The sequence below is a fragment of the Melospiza melodia genome, chromosome 5 (genome assembly GCF_035770615.1).
Source record: "Melospiza melodia melodia isolate bMelMel2 chromosome 5, bMelMel2.pri, whole genome shotgun sequence".
NCBI lineage: Eukaryota > Metazoa > Chordata > Aves > Passeriformes > Passerellidae > Melospiza > Melospiza melodia.
In genome coordinates, this window is record NC_086198.1 from 1,096,630 (window position 1) to 1,109,421 (window position 12,792).

Consider the following 12,792-nt stretch of genomic DNA (forward strand, 5'->3'; position numbering starts at 1 on the left):
TGGACTCCTGTATCAGACATTAAACTGGCAGCTGGTTATCATTAACAAAATGAATAATGAAGTAGCACTGACATCTGGATGGGTTCTGGGCAGGCACTGATGAATCAAGAGAGTTTCTCTGTTTTAAAGACTGATTCTTTCAGTGTCACTGATATGATGAAGTGCACCTTCACTGAAGCTGTGAAGTGTGTTATGGAAACACAGTAACTGCTAAAAAGATTTAAGGGAACTGAATCATAAATAAAATTTCCTCTCTCCATGTCCAAGCCAAGTATTGGCATGATGAGATAATGCAGTAAACATCTCAATAAAACGACAGAAAGTCAAGTTTAACCCCTCTCAGTGCTTTGAGCTTATGACACAGCTGATAAAATCTTCCACATACAAAGTAACTTCTTGTGTGATGATTTGTCAAGACTACATAATTGATTTTCAAGGAGCAAAAGCATTGCTTTATAGATTGCCAGTAAGATATATGACACAGTTTCTAATTTGGTTCAGTGATACAGGGAGGAAATTATAGAATGTGACCTCACATAAGAATATTTTCCTGTGTTTTGCACTAACAGTGTGTAGAAACACACTGACACCATTAATTTCTTGTCTATTATTGTTTAATGCATCAGTGCACTATCTTTGCATACATTTGAAACAGCATTTGATGAGTTAAAAAAAAGGCAAAGCCAATTGTATGAACTAGTTCCCAAAATTTTGTTCTTTATTACTACAAGCATTATTTGGGTTTTAAGAAGGGGAATGTATCTGGGTGTTTATAAATAGAATAAATGGCAGTACAATATCACTATTTTCTTCTTGCTGCTAAAATATATATGTGTTTATGTAATACAATTTTATGTATAAATACATATATACATTATATGTAGATAGGTGTAATTACTGCTTAATATTTTGAAAGGTTTTGATGGATATCTGAGGTCAAAATTAATCAGCTATCTGGAAATTACTCAGAAAAAGAGGACACCATAATTTTCACAGAGGCAGATTGACATCTTCAGTCCTAATGTCTGAGAAAAAGGGAATCAGTTCCCCACTTTTCATACTGCTATATCATCCAGGAATACTGTCCTCATGCTGTCCTGAAAAACACTTCCACACCAAGCCAGTGACTGTAGTACAAATTGGAAAGTTTTTGTAGAACTAAGTTTGGGAACAAGTGGAAGGGTTGTACTTTCTTTCTAACAATTTTAATTATCAGACTAGTTCAAGCAATTTCAGGGAAATCCCCAAGGGAAAGTAAACATGTCCTAGAGTTACTCTAGGTTTCTATTCTGAATGGTCTCCATGCAAAACAAAGTCAGTCATGAACAGCAACTGCATGAGAAATCAGCTATTCAAAATTCGTTTCACACTCTTAAGATGAAGGGACTAAACCAGCTGCTGATTACGTTTTATAATCATTCAGAAGGCATTATTATACTTTGTTCATCACTTTACAGAAGTTAGAGCAGGGGTAGCTTTTGTATGTCTTAAGAGTTGCTTGCATGGGAAAAGAAATTACTGTGCAGATTCTATTGATATTGAAGGCACTTAAATCTGCATATGAAGACATATAAAAAGACTTCTGCATGTGTAATGGATTTTAAATTTACATGAGCTTCCTATATCTTTCATTATTTATTCTTTAACATCACACACAGAATTCAATTAGAAATGAATTTTTATCATAAAGACAAATTGTTTTTCATTTTGCCAGCACATCTATCAGATTTATAAGCTAAGATATACAAAGCAGGAATTAAATAAATACATTTTTAGACATATTTTTCTGCTTACTTATCAGTAATTGCAAATTTTATTAATTGTCAGCTTGCTATTTTTTTACCTCTTAGTGGTTGCTGTTGTATAGGGGATGATACACAATAACATAAACTATAAAGTTAAAAAAACCCCTCCACTTCTTAAATTGACAGACATAGCTGTGCTAGTCTTTTTAAACTTAAGAGCAGTGAGAAATAAATTCTGTTTTATCCTATTCAGCCAAAACAACAAAGCAATGGGGGGTTTTCCTATAGATTTCATGTAAAAGTCCCCAGATGACAAACACAAAAGCCTAGATATCAAACAGGTTGAAAATGCTGATGTTTAACACCTGCACTGTGTGAGGGCCAAGAAGTAAGCTAAAGCCTTTGCTAACCAACACACCTGCTTGATAGTTTTTAACCCTTTCATCCTCATTCTCAAATGCCTTGCTTATAATAGGAGAGGATTGTAATAGAATGATGCAACCAAGGAGATTTAAAACACAGTTTTAAAACAGAAACTATGTTCTACCTTCTTGTCAAAATGTACCAAATGCTATTTTATTTGCATTGAAGGGCTACCTAGCCTGACAGGATTTTTAGTAACACTGGAAAGGATTATTTATGGCTACGGGCTTATGGGGAAAAACGTCATACAGGCTGTGTGGAACTGTTTTCTGTGTCTAGCATGTTTGTATTATCACATGGTTATATCTGACCAGGCACATGCTGCAAAAAGCCAGGAGTGGTCTAATCATTCTCCCTGCCTTTCAGAGGCTGCAATGACAAAATTAAAGACCATCCAGCCAAAGCTGAGTCCAGGTATCCACTGGGTCTGCTTTGGCAGTCCATAAGCACTGAGTGCACATGCTGATGTGCAGAGGGCTTATGCTTAATGTTGCAAATGAAGGAAAAAGGGCTCATATTGCAGAAATTCTTACATTTAGATATTCCCTAGTCCTTCAAAAAGAAGAACATTTGACAGTTTTTCTTCTGTTGTAATTAACATTAAAGATGAGGGTCATATTATTAGGTCCTCAGTCACCTTTAAGATAATCCACACAGGATAGTTGCCATTGTCAATAAAAGCAGTTTGCCTAACTAAAAAATTGTGCAGCAAATGCAGCTAATATGTCATTTTAAGTTGATGTCACTCTCTGCTTCCTTCACTATTCCTTGTGAAGAACATCTTCTAGTGTCTTCCATTACTGCTTGGAAAGTTCCAAATGAATTCAAAACCTCTCTGGAATAACATGAGATATTGCATATGGGAGATAGTTCTATTTCTTGCAGCAGTAAGAAGGGTTGAGGTGGAAAGGGTGGACTCAACTACGTACAACTCTAGCTGTGCAAACCATGCATTTTGCCCACACCTAAATTATACTAAAGAATGATCACATCAAAAAAGCAGCAGCAGGACCCATGATATTGTTGGAAGCGTTGGTAGAAATTGTTCGTGTTTAAAAATAGGTGATCCCATGTAATACCAGGAACTCTGCTGGTATTGATGTGACTGTGAAGCTTATTTGTATTTTTTTTCATCTTTGCCTCCATGTAAAAAAAAATCGTCTGCAGAACTATTCAGAAAGAGCTCTTCAAGTCTTCTTGATTCAAATGACACTTCAATTAGATGAAGAGCTGGCTATCATTTAAGGTAACATAATTTTCAAGTCAGAACCTCAGAAGGGAATGAATTAAGAAATTAGTACCCTGAGGATGAATTTTCCTCATTTCATAAGGGTCAGGAAGCAATTCACAGAAAGTCCTCATACAGAGGGTTTCTCAATAGCAATTTCAGAAAGGCTGACTGTTCCATAAAAGAACATGAAGAGCAGAGGACAACAGTCTCTAAACGGGACTTCAGGAGTGTTCAAAAGTGATGAGGAATCTGAGGCTGAGCACCCATGCAGTTGTTACTACGTGATCTGGGTTTGTGTATTCTTGGGCTAGGTACTGTAAAACAGCCAACTTCAGCTTTGTGTCTTTTCTCCATAAAACCACAGTCTGCACAATACTGGGCATATGGAGCAATATTGGGCATTGAGGAACTAAGTGTCCAGAGTTAAAACCCACTGAAAGGGAACTCCAGAGCATGGACCCTGACACTTCAAGACACAAAGCAGGAATCCTAACTAGAGTCCCCCTCAAAAGAGATTACCTGAGCACTACAATCCATTATAAAGCAAAACTTAAGGAATCTGACAGACTGCTATTAAGATGGAGAGTTCACCCCCCCCCTTTCTTCCTGAGTGTATTTTGTATTTATTTGATAGAAACTCCCGAAATGTTTTCAACATTGATATACCAAAAGTGTTTTTCATGCTTCAACATCACAGAGGCAAGGACAAACAGCATTTTAATATTTATTACCTCACCAAAGGTATTTTGGTACACTTCACAAGAATATTAATTTCTCCCTTGCCATACAAAATTATATCCAAAAGTTTGACAATATGTGTGTGGAAACAAAGAAAAGGCAACCCAAAATTTCTTTTGACTTGCCACCTCCTTTAGCCCATCCTTTTAACCTCCATTTGAACTTTGGCAGCAGTTAAATTGTGGACTGATGCTTTAAATAGAGCTTAAAAGTGCTGACACTGTTGGAATAAAGGTTTGAACACACTAATAGGCTTTAGTGTCTGAAACTTTTGATAATCTGGCCCTGAGTGTCATGGGTCTCTCTGAGTGGATTCCATCTGTCCCATAAACTTATGTACTGAAACGTAATGCAGCCTTTTGATCTTCCTTGTTTGAGGATCCTCATGTTCCATAAACTCAACAAGATGCTCTCATTCACTGAAAAGCCAGATCACAGACTTGGTGATTGGTGAGGCTATACTACTTGCTAGTGTCTCTGCCTTTCTCCCTTTGTCAAATTTCAGCTGCAGGATGACCTCACAAACGCTGTGGAAATATCAAGTATCTTTACTATTACAATGTAGTTATGTTAGAATAAAATATCATGCTATATGACCTGGCCATGTTAGCAAAATATCAACTGAGACTGTAAAATAAATACTGATGGTTGCACTCTGCAGTAAAACACACTGTAGTTTTATTTAAATATCATCTGTAGGATAAGGGTTTTTTTCAGGTGCTTGAAATATCATGTTTGTTCTAATTTTTAAATATAATTATTAACACTGTTAATTATTAACATGAATAACCATTATTCTTTTTATATTAATAAATAACTAACTGATAAAGGTACCATTTTCTTGTTATTAAAATGCTATTAATAATCAAGTTATATCCTATATTATATCTCCAAAAACATGTGACAAAACCATGAAATGCTTTCATGTAATTTACAGTTATTTCATTAGATGGCAGTGTTACATTCAAAAAAGAGGTGGTTTATTCTTTTATACATATTTTTTTTTACATTCACCAAGAAAAGCAGTTGATCTTACTTTCCATGATAAACTATACCTGTGTATACACACGTTGGAATGTTCAAGTCTTTCATCTGGAAGTGTATCTTAAAATGAAATGCTGAGTGCTGCTAACTGAATCAAGATATTATTCTACTTGCCAAAAAGTTATAGCTTTAATAAATAAAATATTATTTACCATCATCTTTAACTCCTAGGATCCATTCAAAACCTGTATTCCAGAAATCAGTGTAATCAGAGGGATTATGATTTTAAACAATCTTTTTGTTTTCTTGATCCTTAGAACAGCTAGGAATCAAGCCAGCTCCAAACAAAAGTTTGAAAGTGCTTTAATAAATTGCTGTAAAGAGCTTTTACAATGCCAAGAATGGTAAGTTATTTCTCTTGCATTATGGATATCTATGCTGACCCTTTGATACACTAAAATCTGAATCCACAGGACAAAGACTTGCTATCTTACTTTTGAGAAAATCTTTTTTTTATAGAATTGAAAGCATACCTGAGATTTTCATTTCTTTCCTAACTTTTTTATACTCCTTTCCTCCCTTGATATATCTATCAAGGAGGAAGAATGTATATTAAAATAAGGGGGAAAACAGGAATTTGGTGTTAAGAGACACGAAATCTAAGATAACAACAAAATATTTGCTATGACTGATAGTGAACTAAAGCAAGAAGTTGGAGGATGAAAGAATTGTACTGGAAAAATATCATTATATGCCTGTCCTGGTCACATCTTCTGTCCTTCACATTTGGCATTGGACACTGTGTAGGATATTGAGATTGATGGACAGACCCTCTCATTCAACCTGACACCACTGTTCATAAGGAAAACTACTTACAAAAAAATTATTCATGCTATATGTAGGCTTCTCTTCAGGATGCAGATTGTTCTCAAATGCCCCAAATGCTGCCTTTTTTCTTGTTTATATTTTTCTTTTGTTGTTGTTGTTGTTTTGGGGGATGTTTTGTTTGTTTGTTTGTTTGTGGTTTTGTTTGGTTTTATTGGAGGGGCGTTTGTTTGCTTTGTTTTGTTTTGTCTGGGAATAAATTCTACCAGCAAAACATACAAACTCAATTTCCACCTACAAAGTCTGTTCAGTATTTCAGTTGTTCCATCCATGCAGATCTACACCTTTATACTTTCCGTCAATAGGCTTTCAGGCTTGCTGGAGGAAAATTATAGTAAAGAACTACACTAGTTCTTCAGCATTTCTTCACCATCAGTTGTTCTGATAGCAGCAGCACTTTTAACTGGGAAAAAATAATTCCCAGTTTATTTCTCTCTCTCTCTTTGCAGCATACATGATGCCAGCATGGTTACTGATGTTCTGTTCCTTTGGATTGTGCTTTTCAAGGTTACAGGGCTAATACTGCAGGTGCCTGATAAAAGACAGCACCCACCTTAATGCTGTGCTGGCCTTCCATGTACAGAACACTCAGGCAGTGTGCTAAAGCGGGCTGCTTTCGTCTCGCAATATTCCTTAAGGGATTTCTATTTTTCAAATAATGGCTGATGACACAAGCATTTTAAGAATCTCTGGTTCTTTAGAATTCCATCTATTCCTCTGGAAAGGCTTGTTATCAAAATGCCATGTCCTTTACTGGCATTTACCCTGAAGGCTGGGAAAGCATTTCTGTGAAAAGCGGAGTTCTAAGTACGGAATTACAGCAGATGTGCTACAAAGCCCTACCTCAGGCTACTTGTTATTTTTGCACCCTATCTGAGCTGATTGGTTTTTCCCACCTGTATGAAATTAGCATGTTTCCCTTTTTTTTTTTTTAATTAGTAGTGTTGTGCACCAGTATATCACAGATTTAGCCACAAGTTTGTGTCTCTTTTGTGAGACACAAAATATCTCTTTTGTGCTCTCTTGGTCTTTTCTCTATTTAAAATGGCATGATTTTTTTGCCCACTACTTTTCAAACTTCATTAAAATACAGGATTCTCTTAATTTAATTTTCTGCTTCACTTTATTGGCAAGTACTCAATTCCAGGAAATTAGAAAGCAGCAAATTGACACTATTCTTGGCCCTTTGAGAGCACTAAGACTCTACATAATGTGATGAGATTATGTAAGTGCACTAAAATAGAAAGAAAGCACACAGGTAAAGGAAGAAAACAGTTATCTTAGTAATTATAGTATAAGAAATTTTCTTTTCCTGACCTTTTCCTGTTATTTCTGATCTACATGGCTAGGAACTCTACTTTTTCTACCATGACACCTTTAACCTGTGTAGCAGAAATAAAACTTTTAAACTGAGGTCTTTAGAAAGCTGAAAGCCAGAACAATGATGATGATGATGATGATGATGATGATGATGATGATGATGATGATGATGATGATTAAAGGAAAAAGACATTGCAGATCATGTTTTGTGAGTTTGCCATGATGCATCAGAGGTGGCTAAAGTTTCTGGTGAAGCTGAAACTCTTGCTAATGGCTCTGCAGTGTGTCCCTTTATGCCTTCCTAATGAAATACCTTCTGGCAAAATTTCTCATTGGGCACAATGAGATAGTAACTCAGACTTGAAACAGAGTATTCACACATTTGTGTTTACTAATATATTCATGCTTCAAAATAAAACAATTTATTGAAACTTTTTGTTTTAATATTAGAAAAACTTTAATATGCTACAGAGCCATCAAAGGTATTTAGGAAATTTTAAAATGTAAATTGTAGACATGAAAAGTACAGACATTAATAATTCTGCAGAGGTGAATGTGCCTACAAAGGGAAAGAGGAGATTATGTATACAGACTAAAAATTGATGACTAACTGATCAACCTTTGGAGAGGTTCAATTGCTACAAGAGCATAGTTTCTGTGAATAGTAGGGCCATGGGACTGGGAATAGTTCACAATATGTTAACCCCACCCTGTCATTCTTAGTGCTTTAAAACACTGTCTATTTGTCTCTTAGGAAAAGAGAAGCAGAAATGTTAGCCAACTATGATTTGATTGGATGAATATTCCCATATATTTCCAACAGACTTAAAAGAGATTAATTCCCTGAAAAACTGTTTATATCTACTTTCTAATAGCATGAAAAAAATAAATCTTATACCTCATAAGTCAGTAGCAAAATACATTAATTTTAACCTCATTAAACAGTCATGAATTTAGTATAGAAAAGCAGAACATCAGCCGATTTCCTTCACCTCTTTCCAGCCATGTGAAGGAAAACCTGAAACAAAAATAAAAAAGAAATTCAAATGGGCCCAATGAACAAAAATACATTTTTCTTGGTTATTTTTATCTTACTATCAGATTTCTTCTGCTGATTTGAATAAGTTACCTAGGAGAAACAATGTATAAAAGTCTGTCTTCAGATCTCTGATAGGAAATCCCCAGTACAGCAATAAATATTGTATCTGTGGCAGGCAATTGGCAAGCTACCTTAATGGTGATAGTCCCTGGCTGACAATCACACAAAAGTGAGACCAGAAAGTACATCTTAAATGTTTCAGCACTTGGATTTTCCTAACTACTCCTTTCAAGTTCTTTATGAACAGCTTGTATATAGATCAAAACATGCTAATTTCATCATCACTGGCCAGCTTCATAAAAGAATCATACAAAAACATATGGGCACACACCAACTTTTTAAGAAACCAAAACTTTCATGGAGTTATTGAAGTTTCTTCATGAGATAAAAGCATTTTGCTGTTTTGAAACAATAGTACCTTTTTTTTTTAATGTGAAAACATATGAGAGTGCTGTGTGTCATTCATCATCTGTCAACTTTTCATTTCAAACACTGTCAAGGGGCTGCCTAAAAATGCAAAGGTAGCACAGGCTACTACCCTGCACAACCAAGAAAGGTCTGGGGGTGATCCTGACTGCACTAATAGCCAAAGGCAGCAGGGAAAAATATTTAAAATACATGCAAAATACCTGGATATTAGATGCACTTTTTTTTTGCTCACTTGAGACAGTCTTTGAAAAAGCATTGCTGAGCTGCAAGAGATCTTTCTCAAAGATAGGAAATGCATATTAAAGGGTGACTTAAAGAAGAGAGCAAATAGAATACATTAAGGCAATCACTGCTAATAACCTAGAATTAAATAACTTGAGCTTTTTGAGGTGTATATGCCATGAAGAAAAACTACATTAATGTCTACATATTCCTTATTGTAGTTGTTTGCCCAGCACCATCACAGAATGGAGAACACTTTACATAGTTAAGATTAGCAGACACATTCCTAGATAAAAGAATTTACCTCCTCATTACGGTCAGCTGGAGAAGTTAACTGAGGTTATAAGCCATAAACCACAACCGCTATGCAAATGTGACTATCTTGAGCACAATTTTTCATAATAAATCAAATGTGATGTGGTGCTTGCAATGGTACTTGACTACAGCCATGAGAAATGTCTATCAGATGAGAACTTCATAGCATTTGAGACAACTTCACACTGCACCTTACAGTGTCCAGCATTCACAAGCACAACACTCACTTCAGGAGGCTTTATGATTTTGGAAAAGATACCCATGGCACCGTGACCTAAAAGCAAAATTGTGAGTGACTAGGTACTGTGCCACACAGAGCTCAGTGTTTGCAGTTTCTGATTTATTCATAAATACAACAGCATAAAATTAAGAGCATTTTCTGATCATTTGGTGACTGTTAAGTACTGGATTCTGGATCACTGAGGAAAGTTTAGACAAAGCAAATTTCTCACAGCAAAAGTCTACTGTTTGTAAAAAGAGGTATACCTTTCTAGTAGGAGTAGGAATTCCTTCACATTAACTGTAAAGAGATCAATAAGAAAAATTAGAATAAAATAAGAAAAAATTCCAGATATCCAGATCACTACACTAAATCACAGTGGGTAAGAACTATGGTTGTGAAAGTTTGAGTGGAGGGCCAGAAAGACAGCATTGCTTCGTACAACCATGACAAGGAGTTTCCTGAACAGGAAAAACTGCCAGCTGACATTTTAAAAATCAAAATCTGCTCTAAATAAAAGCTGGAATACATTAGATTGCAATCAGGCACTCCTCTTTGTGTTGAAAGTTACCAAAAGTATAGATAATTTTAACAGGCCCATTCTGGAACATGTTAAAATTCTTGACAAATTATACAGTTATTCGTCTTATAAGACTTCAGCATTTGTTTAGTTAGACCTTTTGTCACCTAATAGGTGTGAAACTAAAATATAAAGACTTAAATAGGTAGGCCCAAGTTTGAATAGCTAAAAGAAAAGGCAGTACAAAGAGGAGAAGGCAGCCATGAGTTTTCATGCTGTCATTGGCTTATGTTAGTTTTCAGAAAGAGTAGATGGCAAAAGTAGTGCTAAATCTAAGAGACGAAGACACAGGCTTTGTCCAGCTAAAAAGAAAAAGAGTTTTTTTGGAGTTCAACCTTGATAACCCACCTGATCAGAGAAGTAAGATAATAATTGTGAAGATCATCTCAGAATTTGCAAAAAAGTCTTGAGAATATTCTCCTTCCATCATTTCACCTTCATCATATTTATACCAAACTTCCATCTATATCTCTACTAAAAAAGGAAATTGTATTTTCTGGCTTCAGCAAACTAGAAAACATAAAACCAGCATAAGCAGAACATTGATGACTTGTAGCTAATACTACTTAATCTTTTGTTCCAGAAGCTTCAGCACAATAGGTGTCAACTGCTAAAAACTCCTCAGTGTAAGCATAGTTACCTATCACCACCTTCTGGTACCTCAGCCACCCACAGATGAAATCACCCTAAAGCAAACCTACTTGTCTTGAGACCCATGTTCATGTCTATTGCACTTTACAGTCACTGGAATTGGAGGTGGATGGATGATCTTACAGGAACAATAAAGAAACAAACATTTCACCCTGTCTACCAGCCACTGAGACTGTCATTGTCAGGAACAACAGAAACACTTGCAACTAATTTCATCAATAATATAGAAACTAATTTAAAAGTTCATATATTATATAGATATATAATATATCTCTAGCATATTATATATATAGATATATACTATGCTAGAGATATATATCTATATAGACAATAGATATATCTATATAGACTATAGATATAGATATTTAAAAGTTTACATTTGGGAGCCCAAAGTGGCTAATGTGATTTACATGGGCTCTATTTGTAAATCAGGTACCACTCCTGACTTGAAGATACCCATGAAAGTAACACATAGTTAGTAATATTTTAAGTGAAATAAAACATGATTCAATTTTGCTGTAATTAGACAAAATACATCAACCAGGACCTTACTACAGGAAGAGTTTTACTAAGCTCACTGTCAAAAGACTGCCTTACTAACACTTTTACTTCTTTCCCCATAAACTGCCTGTACGAGAGACTTGCTATAAGAGAACAACAGCAACAGCATTTTTGGATATATTCAAAATACAGAGAGCTACTGTCACTAGTGTTTTAATTCAGTATTTTCTCTTTTTCCTGCACGTTCAGAATGATTCTAGCGACTGATCATGTTGCAGATTAAACAGCTATTTTGGCAAGCTGCCAACCAATTTCTGTTTGAAACTTAATCTCTCTCCAACCGGCAATAGAAGTAACTGTTTGACCTCTTCCCTGTTTGGATTTTTTTTTTCTTCCTATTTGTGCACAACTTATTGATAAAGATGTCATGGTTAAGTATGCCCCACCTGAGCAACTTTTACAACTTTCTGGTTTTCTGCCCTTGAATCTCTGAATGTTAAGAAATCACGATGGATTGTCAAAACTTATGCAAGGCTCTGTATCAAAAGCTGAGTTAAAACTAATGCCATAAACCAAACTTCCCAGATTACCTTTTAATGGCATATAACAACTTTAGAATGTCCTCTTTCCCTCTCCAGCAATATATTTATTGCCATGTGCTGAGACAAACACTGACACTAGGTACAGTAACAGCGACAATTCCACCACAGCTGCTGAACACACAACTGCAAAGGACATTGTATTAAGAGAAATGTCTGATAAAGTGTACATTTATGCAATCATCCAGAAAGTGAAGAATTCTACCATATTTTTCAGCATTGTGAAATGTTTGTTTCTCTTTTCTTCCTCATAAAAGGAAATAGCCTAGAGGAGAATTGATAGAGGAGAACCCCTAGAATGTATGTCTGTCTTACTCTCCTTCCAGTGAAGTACTCTCTCCCAAAGTGGTAGTGTCTTATCTCATGCAGCTGTTGTTATTTTCATGTATTGTTTGAGTCTTCAAATGGATCTACTGTTAAAAAAGCTACCACGTACTTGCAGAGATTGGAACAGTGGTGAAGCCAATAGTTTTTCTAACATTTAAAGTGAAAGGAGAAAATACAGTAAAGACCTCCAAAAGTTCTCCTTACCAATAGCATCTCCATGCAGTATGGAGCAATAGGAGCAAAACTTAAGCATCCTACCACCATGTTTTCAGTATATGACACAGGCTTGGTCCAGTACATTAAGGCAATAGTAAAGATGCATTTATGGTGTATAGAATTGCCTTACCTCTGTTTAGTTCTTTGCTGCATAGAAAAAGTAGAATAGTAAACCTAATTTGCAATGGTGTGACTAGAGCTGTAGCACAGTGGCACTAATAAGATTAAATAAGCAGCACAAAATAACTAAATTATACCCACTGCTCTTATAGCTGCTGGTAAAGGCCTATGTTTAGGTAAACTTCAC